Below are 27862 nucleotides of genomic sequence, written 5' to 3' on the forward strand. Positions count from 1 at the left end.
GACTAGTCTTTACTTTGGCTGCAAAATCTGATCCACATGACAGCCCTGACATTTGACTGACAGGATGGACATCCAGGTCTGTGAACCATCAGCTCGCTCTGGGAAAAGTTTGGGCAAAAGGTAATGAGCTACATGACTGAGCGGAAGTATATATTGCATTGGGTTTCAAGTACATCCAAAGTTTAGGAATTCCCTAAATGGTGAAGACAAGCAACAGAATAGGAAGGCGATCTTTGAATCAGTAAATTAAGAAAAACAAACTTCACAACAGGTTGAATATTTAGAGAATTTTTTCATGATGCACAAAGAAAACTGACAATTATGACCAAAATAGCAAACCTCTGAAAGATGTGCATTCATTTATTATGTTGTTCTATTTCTGAAAATGACCAACTTAGAGTTTTAGACTTATTTTGAAGAGGAGATCTTAATCAGTGCTCTGACTAATAACAACAAATGCAATAAAATTATACAGGGCCATCTACATAGATGGCATAGATGGTGCCATTGTCTGCATAGGGCAGAATCCTTACTTTGAGATTAGTTTGATCTGATATTTAACAAGGTTTCCATATAACTCTTGACAAAGAGATACGGGTTTATTTCCAAAAAGGATGCAAATCAATGGTTTAACAATTTGTAGAAAAACCTCTAGCAGCAATAATTTTCTGATGTATTTATCTGTCCAACTTTAGCAGTCACTCAGGTCAGAGCGGAAGTTCATTGAGGTTGCCTTCTTAAGGTCCTGCCACAGCACTTTAATCAACTTGAAGAGTGGACTTTGACTGGGCTGTTGCAACACCTTGACTCTTTACTTTTCCCTTTATACTGCTATAAATGTGCTCATGTGTTTTGGGATCGTTAATGTTAGGCGTCGGTGAGAAAAAAATACTTTGCGCTGGTCTCAATTTTCTTAAAAGATCTTGTTGGTACACATGCAATTCTAAATCATGCTGCTGATTTATAATTGCTCTTAGCAACACATTCAAACAGCTTGATCAATCAAGTTGTATTTGGACTCTCATGCACTAGATTACAAAGTCTGAGAAGCATTTGATTTAATACACCAATAGGAAGACTATTAAACTTTTTGTATAAATATACCTGTGTGTATATATATACACACATACATACACAATCTGAAGCTATTCTATGGGACTGATAGCTGCTTAGAACGGCAATTTATTGGTATAACATCCGAAGTGCGGCTGCAAACAGCCACTGATTTACTGTGTAGAAGAAGACCAAATCAACATGAGAAGGGAGGCATGAGATGATCTACAGGTTAAATATATTAGAACGTTTTTATTCTTCATCCTCACTTGTTGCCAGAAGATTTTACCTAAATAGATATAATTTATAATAATAATTGATCTACTACCATTCAAGAAATAATCCCGTAATATTTTCACGGTAACAACAGCTATGGCAAGCCGTTTGTAATCTATAAAATATATAATATTACAGTTAGGTCTAGGAGTAGGATTTTGATCAGGAAGAATATTATTTACATCAGAGAGGAGTGTTTTTAATAAATGAAAAAAACAGCCTGCCATAGCCAACTTCCTATAAACTTACTCATTAACTCAAACAACGATCTTCTCCTTCGCCACCTTCCTCTTCTTTGTAGCTGTCACGCAGTTTTTCTGTATTTTAAACACATTCTCTTTTTTATATTATTTTTTGCATTTCTACATTAAAATCTGTAGTTCCAGTGGGGTGAAATTGGCACTTCCTGGTGCCTGTTGTCATGGTGACTCATCAAATTGGTACTCCACTGATAATGGCTTTTCATACTTGTTGCGCACGCACTTAACTCTGAGTGGACCTGGTTAAAATTGATCGAACTAATTGATAACAGCCATTTTGAAACCGACCACTCGGAGTTCCCGACTTTAGGCAAGACCAATTCAGAGTTGCGAATTTGAATCTGAATTTGTTAAACCTGCTTCATGAAACGACCCCTGAGATGCACTTTGTTTCTCCTTTGAATGTTCTGACAGTCATTTTCTTTTTCACATGTCAAAAAGAACCACACCCTGTTCTCCTGCTCAGCTGCTCATCCTTTCAGATCTTTGATAACTTCCCTCAGGCTCTCCTCTCCAACACTGCAGGCAACACACAGCGACGGACAAGCCACAGCAGCTTGCAGTTGTCAAGAACTCCTCGCCTCCCGTACCATGTTATTGAAGAACATTTTAATTGGCATGGCAATTAAGCAAGACAAGTCAAAACAGAGATCTTCTAGCGAGTCCCAGATTGAAGAAAACACTGTCCTTCCCGAAGCAAGTTTACCCTGAGAATGTGGAATATTTAAGTGAGATGTATCACTAGTACCGCTGCCAGAAATCAGTGCAAGGAAAATATTTGGTAATATGTATGATTAACCTCAGCGTATCAACACAGAGAAACATGGGAGACAATCTTGTGTACATAGTTACAGTCAAACTGTTTTTAGCCCATGTGAAACAAAATCATAAGTGGTCAGCCAAAAAAGAACTTAGAAACTGTTAGACATGTTACTATAGATGGTCATTTTCAAAATGGTTTCAAAAACACCTCTCTGAATAGAGATCAGATTCTGTAAATACAGCTGTTTAGACAGATAATACCTTAATAGTTTTGAGTTACAACAAAGTTCTGCAAGTCTGTAATTATCTGAGTCGTACATTAAATTGCCCTTATAAAGTATGTTTTCTTTTTTCACTGTTTATATAATTGGCTTGCACAGCGGCTTTGGTTGTTAGCACTGTTGACTCAGTTTTTTTGGTGTGGAGATCAGAGGTTCTGTCTGTGCACGCAAGGCCTTTCTGCAAGCACAGTTATTTTCTCATACAATCTGAAAAAATACTTGTTAGGTTAATTGATGATGGTCAAATGCTCTTAGAGAATGTGTCTGGAAGGTTCAGAAACACTGTTTGGCTTGTGATATAAAACTGACCAGTCCAGATCACAAAACAGCCTAACAAAACCCTAACTATGTAAAAAAAAAAAAAAAAAAAAAAAAAAAAAAAAAAAAAAAAAAACACTTTTTAATGTGCTAACAACAACAGTTTTGGTGTATATAATGTTGCAAAAAGAAGTATATTAAAGCTGAGTTCGTTTCTGTATCAGTGATAGCAATTCAATCAGAGAAGGCAGCAAGACTTTTATGTAAAACATACTGAATTTATTGGCAGATTTTGTAAAATCTCAGTATTCAAGTTTTTGCTACAATACAAAAACATCTGTTTCATTTATTCTAGCCTAATGGCTAATCTTAGATATAAAACCACTAAGGTAAATCCATTAGTTTTTGTCTGTTTTAAAATAATATTTAAAAATAATGTTTTTTTGCATTGCAACACATGGGTGTTGCATTTTCCATACAGATGGGCTTAGAAATATTCCTTTTTTTAATCTATTCATACATATTTCTCCCGAAGAAATATAAAAATTTAAATAAAACTCATTATGTCAGTTCCTTTCCTAAAAGGCAGGAGCTTTTAACTTTAAGTTTTTCTAGTTAATATAGTCCTTACATTTACTTTTTTATATTAACAAAGACCAAATTAAAAGAATTTATGACTAAATGTAAAAGTATTGTAAAACTATAAAGTTTTCTTCTTTGAAACTAGCGTTAATTAATTCAAGATTATTAAAATCATCACACTCTGGAGACAATGTGTTAATGTTCACAAGCATATCTACAAGATTAAATGACAAGAATGGACCCCAAAATAGAAAGAGGGTTAGAAAGAGGGTTAGAGAGGAAACTTTTGACAAATAAAAATTCAGTCGCAGCAGTTAATGCCTGGGGTCATGACAACTCCTTTTAAGACTGAGTTAGATTTGTCCCCCGATTTAACACATGAAAGTGGATTTTCTTGACATCTCAAGAGGCAGACACCACCTGCCAAGTACTGTAGTTACATAGCACATCACCTGCAGAGACAGATGCAGACATGTTCTTGGGGTTCTAGGGAGGCAGAGGTTGCTTCCCGCTGTGAAAAGACCCATCATATCTTCACCTATCACCAAATTCAAAGCCATTCTGCTAAAAACTTGGTTAGAACCTGAAACAGATTAATTGTTGGAACTCTTTACAATATTATTTTTCTCTCATTCCTCTATCCTTTCTGCCAAGTTTTGACAAGGTAGAAAAAGTGAGCTGGGATTCTTTTCTTATAATAGGTATTATTCAAAGAAATCTCACGATCTCTTGCTCCTGCGTTGGCTTGGTTTCTCTGAGCTTACGTATACTGTTGGTTGAGCTCCAGTCAGAACAAGGATGAGGTGTTCCAAGAAACACTCAAATCAGATGAAATACAGCAGTAATAAAAAATACTATTTTTTTTGTATTATAGATTTTGTATTAGAATAACTGAAAAATATTCATGCAATAGATAGAAAGGCCCTATTGGGAACTAGAGCACAACTGAAAACTGAACTTGACGCATCACACACCCCACAATAGTTAAATGTAGAGCTGGTGTTCCGTTAAAAGTGCATCTACTTAATTAGCTAATTTGCCTGCAGAAGTAGCACACCTAACTAAAGCTCGTAGACAACAGTAATTACAAAAGTTGAAAAGAGAAACCAGCCCGAATTGTCTCCCTCTGGACTTTGATTTGATGAGATGACCTTTGCCTGAACTCGAACCACATGATTTATGCCACTGTCATAAATGGTGTTTCCCCTAACACTGGAGCAGATTTCAAAGCATAAAAATGTTTAGGTGCTTACCAGTTTTTCGTCACTGACTGGGTCACCTGGATAAGGTGCTATTTCTACAAAATAATCCCAAAGATAAGTTTTGCTTGTTAATGCTATTGTAATATTTGTCATGCACCTGTCAGTACCTAAAAGAATCTGTAGATGCTTGTAATAATTTTAATAATTTTATAAATTTTCTCTGCAAGATTGCTTTTGTTGCTTAAAGAGAATAATGCAGTTAAAACTGTTAATTAAGAAAGGCATAATATTTTAAGCTAAACGATTTTATTTACACTCAGTGAACACCTGTGCATGTTCACATTACTGAAACATACAATCATTACTACAAAGGAAATAGTTAAAAAGCTTAAAAGGGAATTAACATACACAGGTAGTTTTAACACCCAATGTGGCTGACTAGTCCAATTTTATGAAGAGCATGATGCCACGAGCAAAGAGTAAATAAAACGAGAAAAAAAAAAGTGAATGGAAAATGCATCCGCTTTCCAGGCGGTGTAATAATCAGTGACTGCTATAAAAATGTAACTAATTACTAAAGATTATTTCAACATTTGACAAATAAGATTTACAAGTTAATTCTCAGTTCCTTTAAGAAAGATAATTATTGGCCGACCGTCTCTACTTGTGGAAAAGGTTTTTGGCCTGTTATGATGGTTCCCCGTTGGCACAGTGACAGGGGGATCTGGAATCAACCATCAGCCTTTCTAGCTGCAAGGCTGCTAACCACTGAGAAACTCAGGTGCAGAGGCCCTTACAGTTATTTTTGGTCACTTTACCTTTAGTGAAAGTAAGACACATAATTTCTCTCTCCAGCCCTTTAGGTGTTGATAAGGCTCTTAAAGTGGGTATGCACCACACACAGGGAAAGGACAGCTGCACAGACAACCCAGTCTCATGGGAAAATGTACCCCCACTACGTTGGTCCACACTGCAAAACGTAGTGGAGGTACATTAATGGCCTTTTTTTTGTGGTACTGTTACGTTTCTTCTGCCTATACGCTTTCTATTGTTTTACGTCCTAGTCACGTGACTTTCAAGATTCCAGCTGGGAGAAGAAAAAAAATATATATATATGGCCGACATTCGCTCATTTTTTTGTGGAAAGATTAATGACTTGAGTTTGTTTTTGCATTAAAATGAGTTTTGATTACATTTCTAGTGAGAAATGTATAGTTTGTTGCCAGAATATTTACTCAGGGAATGTACATATTCACTTGCTTGTTCGTTCCTTGCAAAGATTTTTCAAGATAATGTGAAACTGTAACATTTGGGTATAAACATGGCTGAGATTTCTCTAACTTTTAGTGGGAAAATCAATAATTTCAATCAGTTTCTGCATTTAAATGGGTTTTGATTACATTTATAGCGAGAAGTGTAGGGTTTATTTACATAATATTTACTTAGTGAACATACATAATCACCCGCTTGCTAGTTTTTGCTACGGTTTTTCGGATCTCGTCAGGATTATGTGAAATTGCAACGTTTTGGCTGCTAACCATCGCCTAGCATTTAGCTGCCGCCCCGATTCAACGTTGAATTCTTTGTGATTTAACTCCATCTGACGGATCAAACCCTCGCCACTGCGGCGTTGCGTCTGAGGTTGATTTTCAGATCAATGCATTACGTCGTGGCATACGGGAGAAACTAATTAAACTAGTTAAAAAAAGGATCATGGGTTAAGATCGGATGTGTTTTATTTGGAAATCTACCGGATCCTTTGTGCAATTAACTTCCTGTTTGGTGCGATCTCATTGATGGGTTTTGACCAGATTTTGACCAAAGAGGAACTAAAAAAAACAATAAAACAATTTGAATACACAACCAGCATATCTGGAATCAGTGACAGAGAGCGACTGGTGGTGCGGTGCATCGTGCGGTGCATCGTGCGCGGTTTGGGAGTGGAGGGTTGCTCGGTGTTTGGCGGCGGGGGGGGGACGGGCCGTGGCCGGCGTGGCCGTCCTCCTCTCGGCGGCCTGTGGGCGGTGCGGGGCCGGGGCGGGGTGGGTCGTGCTGCTTTCGCGCCGGGCGCGGCGGGGGTGGTGGGGTCGCGTCTGCTGCTTTCTTTTTGCTGCTTGTGCCGGCTTCTGGCGGCTGGGGCGGCCTTGCTGCTCTGGCTCTCTGGCGTGCGCCGGGTGGGGCTGCTCTGTCCTTTGCTTTGCCTTGCGGCTGTGTTTGCTGTGGTCGGTGGGGGCGGGGTGGTTTCGTTGTGTTTTTGGGTGGGGGAGTCCGCCTGGGGGCTTGGTTGGTGCCGTCGGTTCGTCCTTGTCGGCCTTCCGGTGTTGTTTCTGTTGGGGCTGCTCGGGCCCCCGCATGCCGGCGGTGCGCTGCCGGGGGGATTCCTGTTCGGCGGGCTTGCCTGTCTCCTGGGAGGGCAGGCATGTTGACTTTTCTGGGGAGGAGCATCTGGGTGGAGGGGTCCTCGTGGTGTGGCGGTGGGTGTTGGGCACTGGCTTGTTTGCGGCCGTTCTTCTCCGGTGAGGGGGAGAATATTATAATATTCTTTATAATTTTGGGCATTGCCCGGCCCTACTGCGGGGTGGGTCTGGGGTGGCTCCTTGGGCCTGGGATCCCTGGGGCGCATTGCCCTTGGGCGGGGTCCCCGGTGGGGGTTCGGGGGTTCGGGTTCTGTGGGGAGTGCTGCTTGGGTTCTGGGCCGGTGTACGCCTGGCTGTCTGTCCCTGCTGCCACGGCCTCTGGTGTGCCGGGGTGCCTCGGGGCCTGCTGGGCTGGGGGGGGCATGGACATTAACACCTATGGCAAGTGCTTACCCCCTCACGGGTTTGCACTCTGTAAGTGGGGGAAGGGGAGGGAGGGGGAGTAGGTATGATCTCGGCCTGGATGTCTTCTGTCGCTTGTGTGGTGAGTAGCTTGATTGTTATTGTAGGGGAGGGATTACATCTCCGGAGGGGGGGTGGGGGGTGGTGATAGAGGGAAGAAGATCTTTGAAGGGCTTTGGGTCTGGCTCCCTGTCTTGGTCCTGGTCCGTGCTGCCCCCTGGTGGGGCTTCGTCCGGGGTGGGGGCTCTGCGTGTTGCGCGTTGGCTGGCCGGCTGGGATTGTCCCTTCCCTTATTCATTTATTTATTTATTATTATTATTTTTTTTCTTATCTTCCTTTTATATTTTTTTATTTATTTATTATTTTTATTTTTATTTTTATTTTATTTTTATTATTATTATTTTTTTTTTTTTTTTTTTTTATTTATTTTTTTTTTTTTTAATTTTATTTTTTTATCTACTTATTTATTTATTTATTTTTTTTAATTATTATTATTTTTTTGGATGGACAGGACGGGGGGGGGTGGTGGTGTCGGCTCCGTGCCCGGCTGGCTGGTGGGTCCTGCTGCCGGTCCCGTGCCCCCGGGCTATGGTGGTGAAACTGGTGGGGCCCCCTTCTCTGGGGGGGCTCTCGGGGAACGGGGGTGCCTATTGGAGTCAGCGGGGGAGCTGGCTCCCTGGGAGTGCAGCAAGCACCCCAGTCCTTTGCTCCCCATCCCCGAAATCCTCCCTCTGCCTGCTCCATCACTCGGCCACACATGTAGGTTTTTGGGGAGGGGGTCGTTACTGGAGGGCCACACCTTCTGATGACGTCCCCCACCCCAATTTTATTTTGCATTTTAGACACTTCCATCTACATCATTTTCACAACACACATCTATGTAGGGCATTTTCGGGGGGTGGGGGTCAGGGCCACCGGGGGGGGGGCTTATTTTATGGGCCTCACCACGGTCTGCCTCCTCCATCCCCTCTCGCATCTAGACATTGAGGGTTGAGGGTTGTCGAAGGGGGAGGGTGTGCTGGCACCATCTATCTCCTGGAGGGGGGGTGGAGTGTGCCGGACACCCCCTCTTGGTACTCCCAGTTTTAATTGCATCTGAGAGCAACACGCAACAACACCACATTCGAGCGGGCGCAGTGAGGATCGGGGTCTTCTCACACCCCTGTTCTCCGGCTGCCGCCTGGAGTCTGGGGCCTGGAGGAAGAGCGGGCCACCTGGTCCGTGGTTTTGGCTGGGGCTGGCTGCGGGGCCTAGGTGGCCTGCTGGTGGCGGGGCTGTCACCTCTGCTCTCCCCAAAGAAGGTTGGATGGAGGGGCATGAAGTGCCTGGTTGAATTTTTTTTTTTTTTTTTTTTTTTTTTTTCTCTTTCTTTTCGGGGGGGGGGGGGCGGTTCTGGTTGGGTGGCCGGCGCGGGATGGGTGGGCCCCGGTCCCGGGGGGGGCTCTTGCGGGGGGTGGTCCGGTCCGTGTGCGGGGTGGGGGGCCGGGCTTGAAGCAGGAAAGAGATGGGTTGGTGTGGCGGTGTCGCCGCTCCCCTCCCCTCACATCCGGATTTTAGATTCACTTATGGGGTCATCCGATAGTCCCGGGACCGACCACCGGTGTCACCCGGTTTTTGGTCCTGGTATTATTGGATGTGAGTGTTATGTGTGAATGTGTGTCTGCGTTGTTATTTTCTTTATTTATTATTATTATTATTTTATTCAATTTATTTTTTTTTTTTTTTTTTTTTTTTTTTTTTCCTGTGGTTCAAGTGGGGGCACTAGGGAGGGAAGGCATGATTGAGATGGTGTGTTTTTTTTTTTTTTTTTCTTTCCCAGGTTGGGGTCTCAACCGCACCCTCTCCCAAATACATCTCAAGTCTCCGCTAAGTGCGGAGCCCATTCCCCCCGTCCTGCTCTCCCTCCGCTGGCTGGCGTCGGGGCTCACCGGTGCACTGGTGGAGCTGGGGGTGGATGCCCGGGGGACTGCTGGCTCATTCCTGGCGGCCTCTCCGCTGGCCCCGGCCGGCCGGGGCTTTGCTGGGGCTCCTGTCTGGGGATGGGGTGCCCTTGGGGCCTCGGATCCCTGGGGCCTGGGACTGGATCCGCTTCGGGGTGGGGCTGGGTGTTGTTCGGGGATTTTCGGGGTCGGTGCCGGTGCCTTCGCTACGATGCCGGTTCCTGGGCGGTGTTTCTTTCCTATGCCGGTTCTGTGGTATCGGTTCGGGGAGGGGGGGAGCTGCGCGGCATGGTGGGGTGCGGGTCTTGGGTCCTGTTTTGGGCTCCGGTTTTTCCGCTCGCACTTCTCCTCTTGCCTATTTATTTTAATTGTAATTATTAATTAATTAATTTATTTACCTATTTATTTGTTGTTGTTTTTTTTTTTCTCTTTTCTCTTCCTCGGTGGGGGGGAGCGGTTGCGGGCGGGTCGGTGTCTGGTGTCCGCTGTCGCATTGTGGGGGCCCCTTTTTTTTTTTTTTTTTTCTCTTTTTTCTTTGGGGGGTTTGGCATGTCTGTTTTCTCGGGGGGCGGGCGGGCCTGCTGGGTGGGGGTCCTGCTGGCGGCGCGCCGCTGGTGTGTGGGGGTCCGGGCGGCTCCGGCGGGGGGTAGTGTTGGGGGGCCGGTCTGGGCGGGCTGGCTGCGCTGGCTGGGTATTCGGGTGGGTTTTCCCTCCTGGAGGCATGGCGGGGCTGCTCTGTTCCCACTGATCGCGGCGGGTGGGGCTGCGGGGCGGGTGGGGGCCTGGGGTGGCTATGACCGGCGCGTGGTGGGGGGCCGGGGCGGCGGAGCTGCTCTGGCCGCGTGTCGGGGCCTGGTGCGGGCTGCGGGGGGGGGTGGCGGACGTGGCTGGGCTGCTTTGGCATCGTCCGGTGGGGGGGGCGGCGCGGTTCGCTCCGCTCTGGCTTTGTGCTGCCCCTCGGGCTGCTGGAGGGGGTGGTTGCGCCGGCTGCGGTCTGCTCTTCTTGCGGTTTTGCGCCGGGCGGCTTTTCTGCTCTCGGGCTGATTCTGTGCGCGGTGTGTTTCGTTGCGCGCTGTTGGCATCGGTCTTGGTGGGGTGGGGCTGCGCTTTTGGCCGGGGGGGCGTTTTGGGGGGGGTCCCGCGGCGCTCGTGGCCGGTTCGCGGCGGATGCGCATGGGCCCCGGCCGGGGGCGTGGCCGCCTTAGTGTTTTCCTGGGTGGTGCGGTCGCGGTGGGTGTTGCGGCCGGTCGCCGGGGCTTGGTGCGGGGGGGCGGGGCGTGTTTCGGTGCTCTGTGGGGCTGGGGCGTTTCGGTCGGCGCCGTGGGGGGGCTGGTGTTCGGCGCCCGGCCCTACTTCGGGGTGGCCGGCTGCCGGGGGGGCCCGCGGACTCGTCCCCGCGGCTCCCCGGGGCGCCGGCATGGCGGTGGCTGGGGGGCTTCTTCGTGGCTGTCTCTCCTCCTGCCTTGGTGGGGTCTGGTTTCCGGGGCTGGCCCCGCCTTGGTGCCTTCGCTTCTGGGGTCCCCTTGGGCGCCTGGGGCTTTGGGTCTCCCGGCGCTGGACTCAGTGCTCTGGGGGGTGTGCCTCTCCGGCTCTCCACAACCACTATTGAGCATTTTTTTCTATGGTTAAAACTTTACATGCACAAGTTCACCCTCACAAACAACTACAGGTGCTAGGCTTCAGGTACTTAGAGATTCACTTCCAAACAGAAACCCCACATTCATATCTTCAGGTAACACAGAGTACATGTCAGACTTAATAATATTACTTTAGTGATAGTTTCAAGGTGTTTGCTTTATTGTATATCTCGTACCATGTTTTTTGGTTGTGCTGTTCTTTTCTTTTTTTTTTTTTCATCTCATTGCAGGTGATGAAGCAGACTGAAAATGTTTTGTCATTGTCTCCTTCCTATCTCCTCTTTCTTTCATCTTTTGTCCTGTTTTTTTCTTTTTCTTTTTCCTTCTTCTTCTTCTGTTTTTCTGCTCTACTTACATTGCAGTGTCCATATGAACTGTAAAACTCCCTGCATAATTATAATAAAGCAATTTATATACATGAAACAAGTGGAGCGGTATGGCAATTGCGATACCGCTACACTTGTGAAAGTAAAATCTGTTGGGCTCCTTTTGGCATCAAGACAATTATTCTTATTGCCACCTTGCCAGACAGGACACTGTAAAAAAAAAAAAAAAAAAAAAAAAACAATCATAATTTTTACATTTAGTTATTTATAAACATGTACAGACTTCAAATAAAGTTAAAGTTTAAAAAATGTTCCCCTCCTCCCATAGTGCAAAGGAAAAATTCTCAAAAACACGAACACAACGCTGATTTCTGGCCTTGTGAGTCACTCAAGAGTTAATTCTGCCAAACACTCAATCCCTATGGTGCTGTATTAACAGTCACACATCTCCAAACCATCATTTATCTCTGCACTGCTAATTAGTTCCGATCAATTACCTTTACTCAATACTGCTTCCACGTTTAAGAAAACAGGAAGAGCTGCTCATTCATTACTGCTCTTTTTGCCAGTCTTTTAAATACTCCCTCGGGTTGGTTCCACTAGCAGCTTTTTCTGCTGGGAGGCTTCCATTAAAAAGCCATTTCTCACCATGGGGTCCTGCGCGTGACAGAGGTGGGCACTGGGACCCTCTGGAACCTTTCTCTATGTTGTGCTCAGCCCTGGTGGAAAAAGGGAAGGCTGGCTGATTTAATTACATGCTTTAAAACAGCAAACAATTGTCACAGTCCAGTTCCAGTTCTGAGTTGTGTCTGACAGAGTTATAAGCATAGGAAATAAATCCTTTAAAAAGGTGGGTGACTGTATAAGTCATTAAGCACCTGAGGTAGAGCTAGTAGGTCTAGCATAAAAACAACTACAATGATTACAAATGCACATATGGCTGCCTGATTGCACACCAGTGGAGCGCAACACTAGTCAAATAAGGAACTCAAGATGTTTTTGGAGCAGAGTTACAGTCAGGAATATTTTTGAGCAAGTCTGTTGGGCTTTTTGTTCTAAAAGGTATGGGTAGGACAAATAACCTCACTATATTAGAAGACTTCAACATTTCTCTTTAAACTGCAGTCTTTTTAAAAAATTCACAGCATGATGTAAGTGCAGCCTATCATTATAAGCTCTGATGATGAAAGTATTTGCTTTTGCTTCAATAACCAATATTTGTTTTGTCTGAACACTACACATTTTAAACTAGATCCTTCATATTGGAAATAGAAAACATTTGCTTAGTAATTTATTTACGTTGTTTTGTTAAAAGGTTTGATTAACGAAGATTGTAAATCAAGCTGACTGACAAAACTCGGTTGCAAAGACAGAAAAAAGGGCTCTTTTGAATTATTTATCTGAGAGCACTTTGGTTATCTGAAAAACTGTGAAATACATGAAAAGAGTGATTTTTGAATATTGGATAATTATTGAGACAGTCAAAAAGGAAACAATGACAGACAAGTGTATGAACATTTTTCATTACATTACAAATGCTTTAAATAGCTACCTACTAGTGGCTGCGGAAATACTTTACTAATTTTACTATGTTTTATGCTGTACAGATTTGATAATCTCCAGTTCAAATTCTAAAAAATAAAATCTGGTCAAACTGGAAATAGACATATCAAGTGAGAACAGATTCTAAACACATTTTGATATTAATTGTTAAAAACTAAAAAAGGGAGCTTTTGATTCCTTTCTTAAAAATAAAAAAACTTTTAAACAAGCTATCAAAAAATCTAACATGAATTACTAGTTTCCTTTACACTGATTACTGATTATTTGATGCACAATACACAAAATTAACATTTTTAAAGAAATAATAGCAATTTTCTTGGATAGGGGGATAAATGTGGCCCAATCAGAGAGTCCCATTCACAGGTTATAGGAAAAGAAACAGAAATGAGACCCTAACCTCCACCCTCTTGTTTCCTTTCCCTCACCCTCCCTCTGTCAGAGGCTTCGCATTGGACTCGTGGTAAGTTTTTCCCTGACAGAACAGAAGAAAATGCAAAGCAGGCTGCCTCGGAACTCTGGGAAACGCCACAGGACGTCTCTGGAGGAGAATTAAAGAAGTCGGCTAAGATCCTCTCAGTAAACTGGCAGTAAACTATTCATTAACCCTCTATTGAAGGGATAATCAGTAAAACAAGCATCTGAGTTAAGAAGTTAAATGGGGACTTTACAAACACAGTAACACCACCCCCTTCTCTTCTGAAGATTTAGAAAACAATGAGAGCTTGAGAGTGTGTACATCTTGTTCAGACAAGCAAGGAGATCAGGGAATCAACAAAGGGATGTAAGTGACTGAGCTTATTGAGCAAGATCTGGGTATTAGAAAATAGTTTCACAAAAAAACTTCATGTGTTTAATCCTTTTCGACCCTATAATACAATACATTATCTACTTCTCTAAAGGCAGAATACCACAAGTGAACAGATGATGAAAACATTCCTCTTTGCTTCTCTTAACTTGTATTGTCCAAATCCAAGAAACTAATTTTTCACCCCTACTCTCAACTGCTGTCTTCCTTTTACAGCTCCGTGGTGCTCCTTGGACCTACGCTAAAGCATCTATAGGAAGCACATAGAAAGGCCAGCAGGATGCTATGCACTCCATTCATTATAAGAAAAAAGCCTAATGCAAGCTTGATGCCCACCCCCAGATCTCCCAGAATGTGAATGAACTTCTGTGAAAAGGAGGCAAACCTACACAAACGCCCCTGCAGCTATAGGACTCTAGTGTGTGGGCAATGGCAAACAACAACAACAACAACATGGGGAATCACACTGAATGCCAGGGTCCCCCTCTTTTCCCCCACCTTCACCAATCATAAGGAAGCCTCGCAGCAGGAGGGCGCCTAAAAGGATGGGCTGTTGACTAAAACTGTGTGTTTGTGTGTGAGGTGGCACCTATGACCCTGCACAGGCCTCAGTGGGTGTAAAAAGTCACACACTGCAATTAACACCTACTCCATGCATAAGGCAGCAAAAAGACAAATATTCAAATCAGCATTTCAAACCAACACTACAACAAAGACATCAAAGTACACATATTGTCAAAGGCCTGAATGCTCATGATGGCTGAACTCTTTAGTGTTTCTTTCACAGAGCTTTTTTTCTTTGTAAGCTGAAGAAGATTTACAACCTCGTCAGTGGCATTTTGTTAAGTTACCATATAGGGATTCTATGTGTTTTTCCAACAAATAAAACGCTGTATATTGCCATTGGAAAATATTTTTAGTTCTATATAGTTCTTCACTTGGAATAAACCTTCATGTTTTATACAAACCATTTTTAGAGAGGTTGTTCTACCGCAAGGTGGTCTCTTTTCTACTCCATTGCAGATCTGCCCTATATTTGAGCTACATTTATTCATGATAAACTTTCATGTCACAGCATGATTCTACCACCACTATGTTTCTATAGGGAAAGGTGGGTTCAAAATAATGTACAGTGTTAATCTTTTGGAACACATAGTTTTCCATGTAAGACGAAAAATACTTCCTTATTATTCTGGCCAAATTAATATGGGACCTGATTGGTGACCTCTAAACAAAGGCTTTCTTATTGTAAATCCCAAAAAGGCCAAAGGTGTCATCCAAACCCATAATAACTAAAGGACATTTACTTTGCTGGATTGCCATTTTGTTGGACAGTCACATATTTTTAAGTTTGGAGTTAAGCCATAATTGGTGACTGTTCATTTTCTTAGGATGACTAAAACAGGTTTAAGCTGCCGTCTCTATTGCCCCTGTCTTCAACTGTTTGTTCACTAAACCTCAGAGATCTTTACAAATCTGCTGTATTTGTATTGAAGTTGAATTACAGTAATCATGTGCCTTCAGAAGCTATTTGGTTGAACTACAATTTTAGGTGGTTATCAAAATTTTTTGAATTCAAATAAAATAAAAACTTGAAGCTTTTATCCTCCCATTGTGCTATGTTGTGCTGGTCCATTTGATTTTTTGGAAATTTAGTCATCTGTCTTTGAGTATGTTGAGCTTTTGATATGATTCAGTTCTTAATTTTAGGTGTATACCAAGATCAGTGGTGAAGAATGCACAGTGCTCTGCTCCATCATAACTGGAACTTTAATTTATTTAATGACATCTGGCTATGCCGTAGAAACGTAATGTAAACAGACAGTAAAAGATGCAATAAGTTCCACTTTCAAGCACCCAACATCAAAGCTGGTTGGTGTGTATGTGCATAAAAGTGTAAAGAAGGGTTGGTGCTGTGATATTTTATTTGCAGTTGCTTGCTTTTTTTGTGATGGCTCTCTTGTCTATTATTCCATTTTTAATCTCTCCATAGCAGTTTGTGTTATAATGAACTGCATAGAAAAACTCTACAAATCATTATGGATGGATGGATGGATGGATGGATGGATGGATGGATGGATGGATGGATGGATGGATGGATGGATGGATGGATGGATGGATGGATGGATGGATGGATGGATGGATGGATGGATGGATGGATGGATGGATGGATGGATGGATGGATGGTCAGAGCTGCCAAAACAAATAATATTGTCCTGTCTAATTTGCTAATTAATGTATTTATGCTGCAATACATATTGCATCGATAGTTTATCAGATGAGATTTAAGACCTGACAAAAGCAATTATCGACCATAGATTTATTGTACATGAACTTACAAATGTTCCTCCCAAGGTCTCATGGCATCCTTCGTAACCCAGTGTGTACCTATTGACCTTAAATATATATCAACGGGCACAAGTGTGAGTGGGACACCTCTGAAATGTAATCCCCAACTGACAGAGGGAAAGAAATTACCTTGACATTAGCAACCAGAGGAGGTCTGTGGCATTGACCTCCTTAGTCAGGCCTCTGACCCCTCAACTTGACCTCTCTGAGAAACTCCCCTGTACTTAGTGTCTGTGGGGTTTAACACATGTATTGAGAAAAGCCTTAAACAAACGACCGTAAGTACTTCTGGTAGACAGGAAGTTCATCATTCAGGAATAACATGCGATCATCAAGACACTACAAAAGTTATGATTACTTGTCAACAAGTCTTGTAGCAAAGACAACAAAATCTTGTAAGACTTTCTGGAGTTTTTTTTTTAAGTCAAGGTTCTTGGTCTTTTAATTTTGGGTCTCTCTCTGGATAATTTGCAAAAATCCATTTAAGGTGAATATTCTAAAATGGGCTAAAACTCAGAGTTCTTTAGCAATACACTTATCTATATGATGAAGTATTTTCCCAAGATTAAAAAAAAAAAACTAATCAAAGTAATAAAAAAAAGTCATCCCATAAAGTAACTAGAGATGTTGGCCAAATATATAAAGAAAAGTAAACAGGGATATGGGATAAGGCTCATAAAATAACTGCTTCAGTAGATGACCTCAAAGCCTCCAGCTGCTGAGAGGGAGCTCCTCTACTCCCTTTCTCTGTTGTTCAGCCACTTGCACGCTGAAAATAAGTCAGTGAAAGCATACAAGTGAGAAACCAAATCTAGTCTTGTACTTAGGGTTTTTTAAATTTGTGACAGAGGGAATTCTGTCAGCTGTACAATAAAAAGCATGCATATAAACATGATAAAACAATGGTTTGAAGGTCATTTGGACTGCACATTTCTACTTGATTCCATCAGATTTTTATGTTTTTCACTGTATAAAGGAGAAATGAGAAATCCTAAAGAAGGACAGTGAGTCAACAGATCTTTAAAAACAAGGATGACGGCTGTAGTAGTACAGTGAAATCAAAGAATGTCCCATTATATAAAGAACTCTTTTTCTTTTATGGTGCACTTTTGCATAAGAATTGACATAACATTGCTCTTTAGGAAGTATAAATGTCCTTTGAACGCGGGTGCAGGTATGAACCGGATACAATGGATCATGAAATCCATCTGGTCTATTATTGTCTCTGACACCCTACTCTGCCACAAAAGAAACATGAGTGATGCGAGTATACAAAGTCAAACCACAGCAGCAATAAAGAGACAAAGCCAGGATAAGACTTCAACCTGTTCATCCAGTCTCTATTAATGCCCCGTTTCTTTACAGGCGAGAAAAGGATGCTAGTCTTGCAGGAAATGTTAATGAAATCCACCTGCTTTAGAGAATGGCAGGTATATTGTTACTGATCATTGATAGTAAGTAAGGCTTCAGAACGAGCTGTCATTACCTATTTAACAGATGGAACTGTAACAAAACAAAAAGAACTGTTGAATAGGACAGTTTCATTATCAGGTAGTGAAGGGACAATGTCTGTACCTGGATCTGTTGGGTTGATATTTCCTAGTCTGATAAGTGGATGTGTTTCTGGGAGGGGGGGCTGATGCAACAACATGCCTAGGAAGGACTAAAGGGCCAGACAACAATATGAAGCTTTTTTTTGTTTGTTTTTGGGCACTGGGCCATAAAACACTCGGTCTTGTTCACCCACAAGCCACTGACAGAGCCTGAAACCTGACTCAGGAAGCTGTCCAGCAGGTAAAAGCATTATCCAGAAGTTCTCAGGACAACACATTTTACTTTCAACAGAATCTAGTGAGTGAGTAAGTCCCTGTGCCTTCAATACCTTACACCAGCATCTCTGTGCAATTTACTAATTTTTCAATGCCATAAAAAAAGGAAAGAAAAAAACAAACACTAGAAAGACAAAAACTGCCTTTTATATATTAATCTCAGGAGAAAAAAAATCCCAGATATGTAATTCGTCAGCCATTTATACAAGACTTATTTGGCCTTGGATTCAACATGTCGCTGCAGCACATTTATGCCCTAAGGCTCAGGTGTATCAATGGCAGTTTATACAACCCCCAACCATTGAACTTCTGGCTACAATCACACAGAACCAAAGGTGTTACCCACTCAGAAGGGTTTGAGGATAAAGATGTAATCAGATGAAAGTAGGTAAGCCACCACTTGGAAGACGTGTTATGTCAATGAAGCGCAATGCTGCCTTTGAAATAAAAAAGGTTAAAAAAAAACAAAAAAACGCCGGGTCAGAAATTGACAAAAGAACAAGAGACTGAATGGCATCTCAAAACAAGCTACAACTAAATTCTGCCTTTTGTGTGTGTTAAGCGAAAGGGAAGTGCTGTGTTGTCTCATACGCAACAACCTGGCAATTTGAAGATGGCAAAGTGGCTCTTCAAACAATGTCGTCAAGGTTGCCCACTGGGATTTTTCAAATATGTACAGTTTTTCATTTGATTTTGTCTGGATGACGCCTCTTATTTGACCAACAACTTTGTCAGCTACATTCAAACTAGGTTCATGTGGATAGGGCCTAAGATAAAAACAAACCTTTAAAAAAACTTTTGAGTATACACAGTTCAAGACATCTATGCTTTTACCACAAATCTGTTATACTTTGACTCTTAAACTTACCACTTTGACATATGGCTTATTCAAACAATGTTCCGAGTTGTTAATTTATTCTAAGAGTTTTCATCATTCCACAATATTAAGACTGAGCCTGCCTTTATTCTCCATATGAAAAAAAAAGAAAAACAAAGCAGTCACGGTACTTCTTGTTTTATCAAACATAAGGACCACCCAAGTGGTCAGTGATACACTTTACAACCTCACAGTCATATGGCCTCGAAATTCAAGTGAAGCAAAGTGCCAAGTGGCTACACTCTATAGCAGTAACATACAATGTCTCATTTCATTGACCATAATAAAGAAAGGCTTGTGTATGGTTACCAACCAAAGCAAGGAGAGAGTAAAAGATTTCCCAGGAGTATAAGCCAAATTGTGTCAGGTGGGAAGTAATGGTTGGACATCACATTGAGATGACACTATGGCCATGATTTTTTTTCCAGGGAAAATTGGCACTTTTTGATGTAGCAAAGGTACAGACAGAATAATGATTTTACACTTATACTTACACTTATACAGAGATGACAATGGTAGCAATTGCTTCTTCTTCAGTAGGTAAATACAGGACCATTTCTTTATAAGATTCAAAAGGATAAATGCGTACTCAAAGTTAATTATTTACTTTTTAGAAGCAAAGGATTATTTTTCAATAAGTTCAAAAATAAAATCTGCAAGTATGCATTAAATATAGATTCCAACTTGTTCAGCAATTGTATTTTAATATAAATTCACATTCATAACCTCAAAATATGAATATAATCCTTTCCCTTTCTTATCTCAATCCTGCCTTGAACCCCATTGTATTTTTATGTGATACGCTAAAAAGAAGTAGAAGATCATGGTAATGTCAGAGAATATAATTTTGCTTACCGTATACATTTTTATGAGTAAAAATTTTACAAAGATGGACCTTCCTTTCCTCTGATCCCTCTAAATAAAATCCACTGCAGTCACTTGCATTGAGAATTCCTCTTATTTAGAGCAGTAGGATCTTATATGCCTTTGCACAGCACTGTACATGTGTATTTTAGTAACAAACCTCCAGGTAGGACTTTAATTTCTATTTCATTCCAATGAAGACAAGGGGCTAACTGGTCTGGAAATAAAATGTAATCATGATCCTAGCAGTCTCCCACCAAAGCAGGGGGCAGAGTTGAAAACAAAAGGGGCCTCACAGGGAGACAGGTAATCAATCCCAGATTATTGACCTGTCGCGCTGTTGGTATTCGACATACACTGTGCTGTTCGAAGATTGCCTCTGACTGCTTGACTGAACATTCACTCATGTTTTATCTTGGATCACACTTTCTTTTGAAGAAATTCCAGGTAAAATTGATAAAAGTACAAAAATATGTTCAAAACTGAAATAAAACACAGACTGGCTTGGACTATTAAAAGACCTGTTTTCAGGTTTTAGACATTAAAAGATTAAGTATGTATCTAAAACGCGGAAGCTCAGACTACAGCCTTTCTTTGATTTACTCACAAATCCTCTCTACACCCACTCAAGTTCTTAAAGTCTCCGTCTCGCAGTTTAAGACAGCCTCTGGCTGTCCACATCCTTCCAATTAAGACAGATGGGTCACAGAAGAGTGCAAGCTGCTGGGGACCAAGCTGCGTTTGCACTTAAATCACCATCACTACCCTCCAGATTGCTTTCAGTGGTTAACCACAGATCTCTGAATGACTTCTGTTGATCTACGGGGGGAGAGGAGAGTTTATAGTAAAAATACAGTAAGTGAGCTCAGCTGCTTTGGAGACACATGGAGGTCTGGGACATAGCCAGAGTAATAGTGGTTTCAATGCTTTCAGGCACCACTCCCGCTAGCGTGGGGATATATGGTCTCTGCCCTGGCAAACAGTAATTAGTGATCACAGCCAAATACCAGCAGTAGTGCCAGCCTGCTGGGGCAGCGGTTTCACAGTATTTACATGCGGTCAGACAGAACAGCAATATTAAAAACAGACTGATGGTTTTTAACTGGTTTGTCAGACCTGCACAAGAAATGTTGAGCATTGGTTACAGAGTACTTATTGGTGACAGTGCATTAACATTTAATGGCTGTGAATTGGATGTAAAACACAGATACACACATACAATAATGTCTCTTACTCTGGAGGCAGACAGCCAACACCGAATAAAATCTTAAGACTTGCAGCCCAAGACTGCATTTTGTCAACAACAACGGTAAAAACTGTTTAACCATTTACCTTTATGTGGAAGAATGGCAGTAAAAAAGGGCCAGACCCTGAGCTCAAAATCAGCTAACAATTATTTACCTAACAATAGTATTTTTAAATCCTATTCTATCCTATTAGAATTAAGGTTTAACAAACTAAAATCCACAAAATCAAATCTTTGAAAAATTATAACAATAAAGTAAACATTTCCCCCAGTAGATATATACAGTAGGAGATTCTACAGTCATCTAATCTGAGGATAAATGTATTAGTAAAAAAAGACTGATGCTGCGTTCTGACTGTTTTGAGTGTCAGGTGTGTCCTGTTTACATGCAAAGTCTATGATGCATGCACGTCAAGGGGCATCAAGAGGTCCTGCAGCACATTTTAACTGTGCTGCATGGCACTTCTTCAAGCATTTCGAGCATCAGGTGCGGGGCGTTGTGAGCTTTGTGAGCTTTTAATGCACCTCAAGTGCGTCCAAAGCGTCAGACGCTGCAGCTGGAAAATCTGAACAGAGTTTTTGCAGCTTGGCAGAGCATGTCAACCAATCAGAGAAGCTGATCCAAGAGTTAGCTGGGGAAAAGTCACTGTATTCAAGCCATGTTTTCCTATTCTGCAAAACAGCAAAAAAATAAAACATCAAACATTTTCAAGTGAATATTAAAAGGTGCTGCAGATCACTAAGTTTACATCAAAAGCCAGAAGTGATTTTATTTTGTGTGCACTGAAAAGTAAGAGAGAGCTCTGATCACTGAAATATTTTCTTACTGGACTGTAGCATAGGAGTTTATACATTTAAGTCTGGTTATGATTTTACAAATTTGCTCTAGCTATATTTTTTAAGCATATTCTTCTTTTCCTAGTTTGTGTTCTCCTAAGAGCTGTGGTGACCAGAGAATTTCTCTATGGGAAGATTAATAAAGTTTGTCTGTTTACTAACACCTACAAATATGTTCAATTTTATATTATTGCACTGAGTATAAAAAGTAAACAAAAAATTTGTGGAGGGAACACCGATGAGAAACTTTTGTAGAACTAATAAAGCTATGACTGCTTTCTATTATTACCACCTGCGACGCCACCAGTGAGCATTTGCACTGTAGCAATGCTGACCCACATTCCTGTGTCATCCCAATGGATTTTGCCCTCACGTGTGCTCAAACACTAAGCGGAGGAAGGGGAGGAGGGAATGTGTTGTAATCCATCTGATGTTATGGCATTTAAAGGACAAAACCTTAATTCCATGGCTTGGCTGTAGTTGTGAAAGAAGTTGTTTCCAGTTTAATTTACACCAAACTAGAGAGGTGAAAGGAACGCTGTGTAAATTATCCCTAGTTGTTTGTGAGGCAAGACTTGGCTCCACCCTTGACTGTATATCAGGTTTTCACAGCTATTCAGAAGGGAATATAATTAACCTTTGTTGATATTCATGACCCGGTGCTGCGATTTATTCCGAACTGGTGTTTTACCTGTTGTGTTTTTGATGCAAAAAGCTCCAAGCGGAGGGCATGAAAGCTTTTCACTGGGGATGGTCATATGAGGTAGAATGGCATAAACAACATAGTTGATTTAAACTTGGATCTGCTCAGTGCATAGAGCCACATATTTCACAGCTGGATTGTGAACTGAGAGCAGTGATGTTGCATTCTTCACATAACCTGAGCCCCCCCCTTCCCACATTTCCCTGGGGTTGATTTTTTTTTTCCATTTAAAAAAATGTCATGTTTTGTTTGCCTCACAGCATGTTCCATAAAGAGAAATGTGTTTTTAAAAGAAAATTTAAAAAAAGAAAAAGGTGGCACATGTAAATCAGCAGAGCAAGTAATGGAGCCATGCAACAACAACCCCTGCGTAACTCGGGAGTCCTGGAGAGACAAGGATCTTTCTTATGTAAATTCAACAATTCACTGCGGTGATGGGAAGTCTTACAAACTAGGATGATCTGGTGGCAGTAAATTCAGACCAAATTAAATAGAGAATGATGTCTTTACTCAACGACAACTCAGTTTCAGTGTAAAACACAGAGAATCAAAGAAAAATCACCTCAATGTAAAGTGTTTTAACCCTGTTTTCAAGCTATAGTAAATAAATTACGAACAAAAGCTAGAGCTACATAGGAAAGGTGTAGATCAGAGACTGACAATGTGTCAACGTTGGGACATTTATAACCCTTGAACTGACTTCCTATGCCCCCCTATTACAGATACGAAATTAGTGCTGCAGCTATGATTGTCAATGCTGATGGAAATTTTTATTTTATTCACTGGACCAATTTTCTAACTGCATGCCTTTCTTTTAAAAAGGCAAACCCATTCTACATTTTGGATCTTTGTTGATTTCAATATTGCTTTCTAACAAATCACAACCAGTTAATTTATTTAACTAAAATGTTGTATTTTGAGTTATTGAGAAGGTAATTAACAGAAAAAAATACATTATGTTTTATGTTTCCATTTCAGTACAAGAAATAATTTTTTAGAGTGGGTGTACTTTTAATCTGATGTTTTTCTCCCACATAATATAAAGTCAGGACACAGCTGGTTTATATATTCCCATTTAGTCTGACTGAGCTTTCCATCTCAAGATGTGAAAAGTTGTTCAAATCAAATACGCAAAACACTTGCAATTCTTTCTACAGCAACATGTGGTTCTCCAAAGCAATGGTTCCTGGGCACAGAACACTAATGGACAACAAAAACTGTATGTCAGGGTTTTTATGCATTGAGCAACAAATAGCGTATTTATTACAACAAACAAATAAATAAACACATATAAAAGGGTAACCGCTAATCAGTTTACTTGTGTGTAAAATTCCTCATCCTGGCTGTTCAGTTTTAGAAACTGAGGTTGGTTAAACCAGCAGGAAACAACACAAAGTTATTAATTAGTGTGGGAGCTCACAAGATGATCCCTATGTTAGTTGCAGCCCCCAGCATGCCAAACACATCATGACTGACACTGCAGAAGGATTTAACTGGGTTTTTTAAGTGTATATAGAAACCCTTAAATACACAATGCTTGAGGTACAAAGAACAGCAGTCAAGCAGTTTACTTTTTCAGAAATTCTCCTAATAAGAATAATTTAGATGAAGCATTACTTTTCAATGTTTTAAACTCTCTTTTTTTAAGAAACAGAGAGTTACAATTCAGCTGATTCACATGGGCTTTTAACAGGAGCCTCTCAGGGGGTTTCCTGGCGACAGTAGTCCTGTCTATGCTAACCTTAAAAAGTCCCCCAATTATGCATGGTGAGTTTGCTGCACTCCCTCTTGCTGTTTATTTGAAAATCTCTGCTTGGTCTCATGACATTGATTTATACCAATCCTTCTTTCCCCCCCCTCTACTTTTGTCCTTTATTCTCAGATTATTAGAACAGAGGATATCATAGACCTGACAAAAATCTACTTCCAAACTACATTTTATTTTTCCAAAAACTAAATCTCATAAAATGGGCAGAAACAAGCACATTTGTTTGCAATTTCCTATGTTGACTGAGGGTTTATGGGCTTTATTCAAATAATAGAAGGTGTTTTCCTGTCATAAAAGCTGAGCAGACAACGTGCAGTTAAGGCAAAGCAATTAGGCTTCATGATTTACTTTGCCTGCTTTAATAGGAAAGTGAGTGCCGCCCAGATGGAGGTCATGGTTCTTAACCTCACTCCTCAGCTACCGAATTAATCAGTTTGGAACATGTGTTGAAAAACAACACTAAGTGGATCGTGCAGGTTTTATTGTAACAACAGACTTCTCTCTATGAGCAAAAACCAATGCTAATAGATGGCAAACTAATGAACTTGCATGAGCAGCTTTAAAATCACAGAGAGGGATTGGCTTATGTCAGATTTTCATAGCATAAAGACTTTAAGTGACAAGTACCAAAGTTTCATAATATTGACACGTAATTTCATAATAAACCCTTGTTTATTGATATTGCGGATTTACTGGAAAACATTGAAATAAAAATACAGGATTTATACCCTCTACATAAAATACCTTTTTGGGTTGTATACAGCAATACATGCAGTATGTCAAGCTGATATTTGCTGGTTATTTAGCCTGACTTACAAGTAGCCAGCCTGCAGATGGCCATTAAACACTGCTTTGCCAATTTTAACAATGTTGGGTAGTTTTCTTCTGCTGGCAGGGTCCAGGGTTGCTCTACTCAATTATATTGGTCCCTCCAGAACTTTCTCTGTGATCTTACTGAAATTATTATTATGTGGTTTTAAAGCTTTTTAAATCCTGCACACACCTTCATAACAGTAAACAATCTAGGACAATTGAAGTCCTTTTATTGAGATGATGATGAAACTGCTTGATTAATGTGCATCTCCACCAGATGAATGTAGCAAGTATTAAAGCACAATTACCCCTCACACACCTGTTGCCGTGCAAGGGTGGTTAGTTTACTAAAAAAAGCGAGTACACTTATTCGTTGCTTACAAGAATTAAAATTCAAATGAAATATTAATAGTGACAAATAAATGTACATAGTCAAGGTGAATACTAATAGCCCTCTAATTGCTCTAAGCAAATATTGTTTGAAAACCTTGATTGCATGTCTGTTAAGCAGCCAGCTGCAGGCTAGCCACATGTGCACAAAATATCAAAATGTCATAACGTGAAATAAGCACATATATAAGATAGCTATCAAATGTAGCAGATTCTAATAAAATTTTTACTTTAGTCTAAATGAGTGAAAAGAAATATATATATTTTTTGAAGGATTAGGAATGATGTATTGCTAGATTAACATTTTTAAGTAAATTCCTCAATACGAGGGGGATCTGTCTTCATGATTTGCTGCATTAGGGCTGCAGCTTGGAGGCAAACTTAAGCAAAAAGGGAAAATCAAACCGAACCTAACACATCAAGGTTGCATAAGGGAAAGTGCAGAAAGCTTGCCAAGCTAAGAACAATACGGGCCTCTCAAAAAGCAATTAAGGGAGAGAGAGTCATATTATTGAATGGAAAGCAGGGAGTATTCCTCTGAGAGACAGCAGCAGTAGACTGTGAAATTCATATTGACTGGAGAGGCAAACAGACTCAGGTAAGGAGCAGAGTAAAGCTTTTTTTCCTTCTTTGGTCCTCCACTGTAGTCTGCTGTTTCTTTCAGATATAATCAGGATGAGTTCAGACATCAACCAATACTGCAAATCCTTTAATCAGACGCCTTCTAGATTAAAGCGAAAAGGACAATTGGACCTCCCCTGAAAGATAAACACTGCATTAAGCGGAAATAATATCTGGACATTTTTTTCCTAATTCTGCTGAGCTCTGGATGTGGGCTCACTGAAGTGTTAAATCCCACTTGATTAAAGCAGGAAAACGCCTTTAACAATGAACCATGCCAGTCCACTTAATTAAGTCAACTTGCGCTACCGAGGGAGCGCTGGGAACGGAGAGCAAAGCAAACAGGGTGCTCCTGCTTTTTGCTCTGGATGCTAATCAAAAGCTAGATCTGCGAGCAGGATGGGGCCCCGGGGACAACGCTCTGCTCGACGGATCCCGGCAGTTTGCTCTTGATAATGCCGCCTTCCGCTCTGGCATCCCTTAAAAATCCCAAAGAAACCATCTTTTCTAATCTGGGCATCCAGTGAAACACACACCCGCTCTGACATAGAGTACACATTTGCCTGACCCAGAAAGAAACACATAGGGCCCAGCAGGTCATTGAACACTCCTTGCTGTCCTGTCAACCTTTGTTGTACAAATTCTGGGTTGTGCAAGGGTACTGTATTTAATCAAGAAAAACAATAGTCATGAATATTCTTTGAAGGAGAGAATTCGGGATACAGAACCCCTTTTGTCCCTGCTCAGTCACTGTTTGTGTCTTTTAATTGTGTAATATAAGCCATTGGAAGCATCTGGTGGTTATTACAGAGCCTGAGGTCTGAGAGGGAGGGGGACAGATGATGGGGCGGGGGGCATACAGGAATTTCATGATTTGTTTGCGGTCTTCTCAGTGTTGCTCTGGTGAGGCGTTACACACTCTTCCGGTGCAAAACTCCTCCCAACTTATTAAAGCCAAAGTCTCTGTAGTTAGGAAATAGTCATATGGCTAATTATTCAACCAGCTACAAGTTGGCAAAGCATGAAAAAAATATTGCATACTACAAATTGATTTATCTTTTTTACATTTTATTATTTTTACAACAGCAAATTCCAATGTATTTAATTGCGAATTTTGTTTTAGAGACAAACCCCTAAGTAGTGCAAGTAAAGGAAAATAAAAAACAGATAAAAATAATTTCTCTAAAAGTTTAACATGCATTTGTATTCAACTTTCTTTACTCTGAAGCCTCTAAATAAAACACAGTAAAACAAGTTTTCTTCAGAACCAAAGAGGAGCACAGAGATTTTTAGAGCAGACCTAGGTTCCACAACTATAATCAAAGCTCTGACCATCTCACACTCTAATCATTCATCTGGACATGCAAAGTGTATGAAAAATGTCTAACCTCACCAAGACATGGCTATTTATCTACAATCAAAGGCTGATGAGGAGAGCAGCAATGAGAGTCGCATATATGAGGTACATGGTTATTTGGAGAAGCCGAGATCCACATCTCACGTGGCAAGATCTGCTGAAGTACAGCTTTTATTTGTCCAAACATTTACGTTTTGGTGGATACAAAACAGCCAGCGAAAGGGTGTCCAAATGCAGAAGTAAAAAGTTGTAGAAGACGAGAACTGCACAAAACTAAAAGGCTGAAACACAATGGTGGTACCGTCATACTCTGGGGATGCTTTTCTTCAGAAGTTGTACTTAGTTTGGTCAGTATACACTGAAAATCTACTTTTTAATCTTAATACTGATAGAAATTCTAAAACTGTAAATGTTCTTTCACCTTACAGATATCAATTACTTATA

General features: G+C 41.1%; 1 protein-coding gene across 5 annotated transcripts in view; it reads right to left on the bottom strand.

Annotated features, from left to right (window-relative positions):
* sema3fb (sema domain, immunoglobulin domain (Ig), short basic domain, secreted, (semaphorin) 3Fb) overlaps positions 1–27862 on the bottom strand; it is a 79120-nt gene that overhangs the window by 48621 nt on the left and 2637 nt on the right. The gene's annotated exons all lie outside the window — the stretch shown is intronic.

This window comes from Cyprinodon tularosa, unplaced genomic scaffold, assembly GCF_016077235.1.
Source record: "Cyprinodon tularosa strain WSP-4 unplaced genomic scaffold, ASM1607723v1 ctg11, whole genome shotgun sequence".
Taxonomy (NCBI): Eukaryota; Metazoa; Chordata; class Actinopteri; order Cyprinodontiformes; family Cyprinodontidae; genus Cyprinodon; species Cyprinodon tularosa.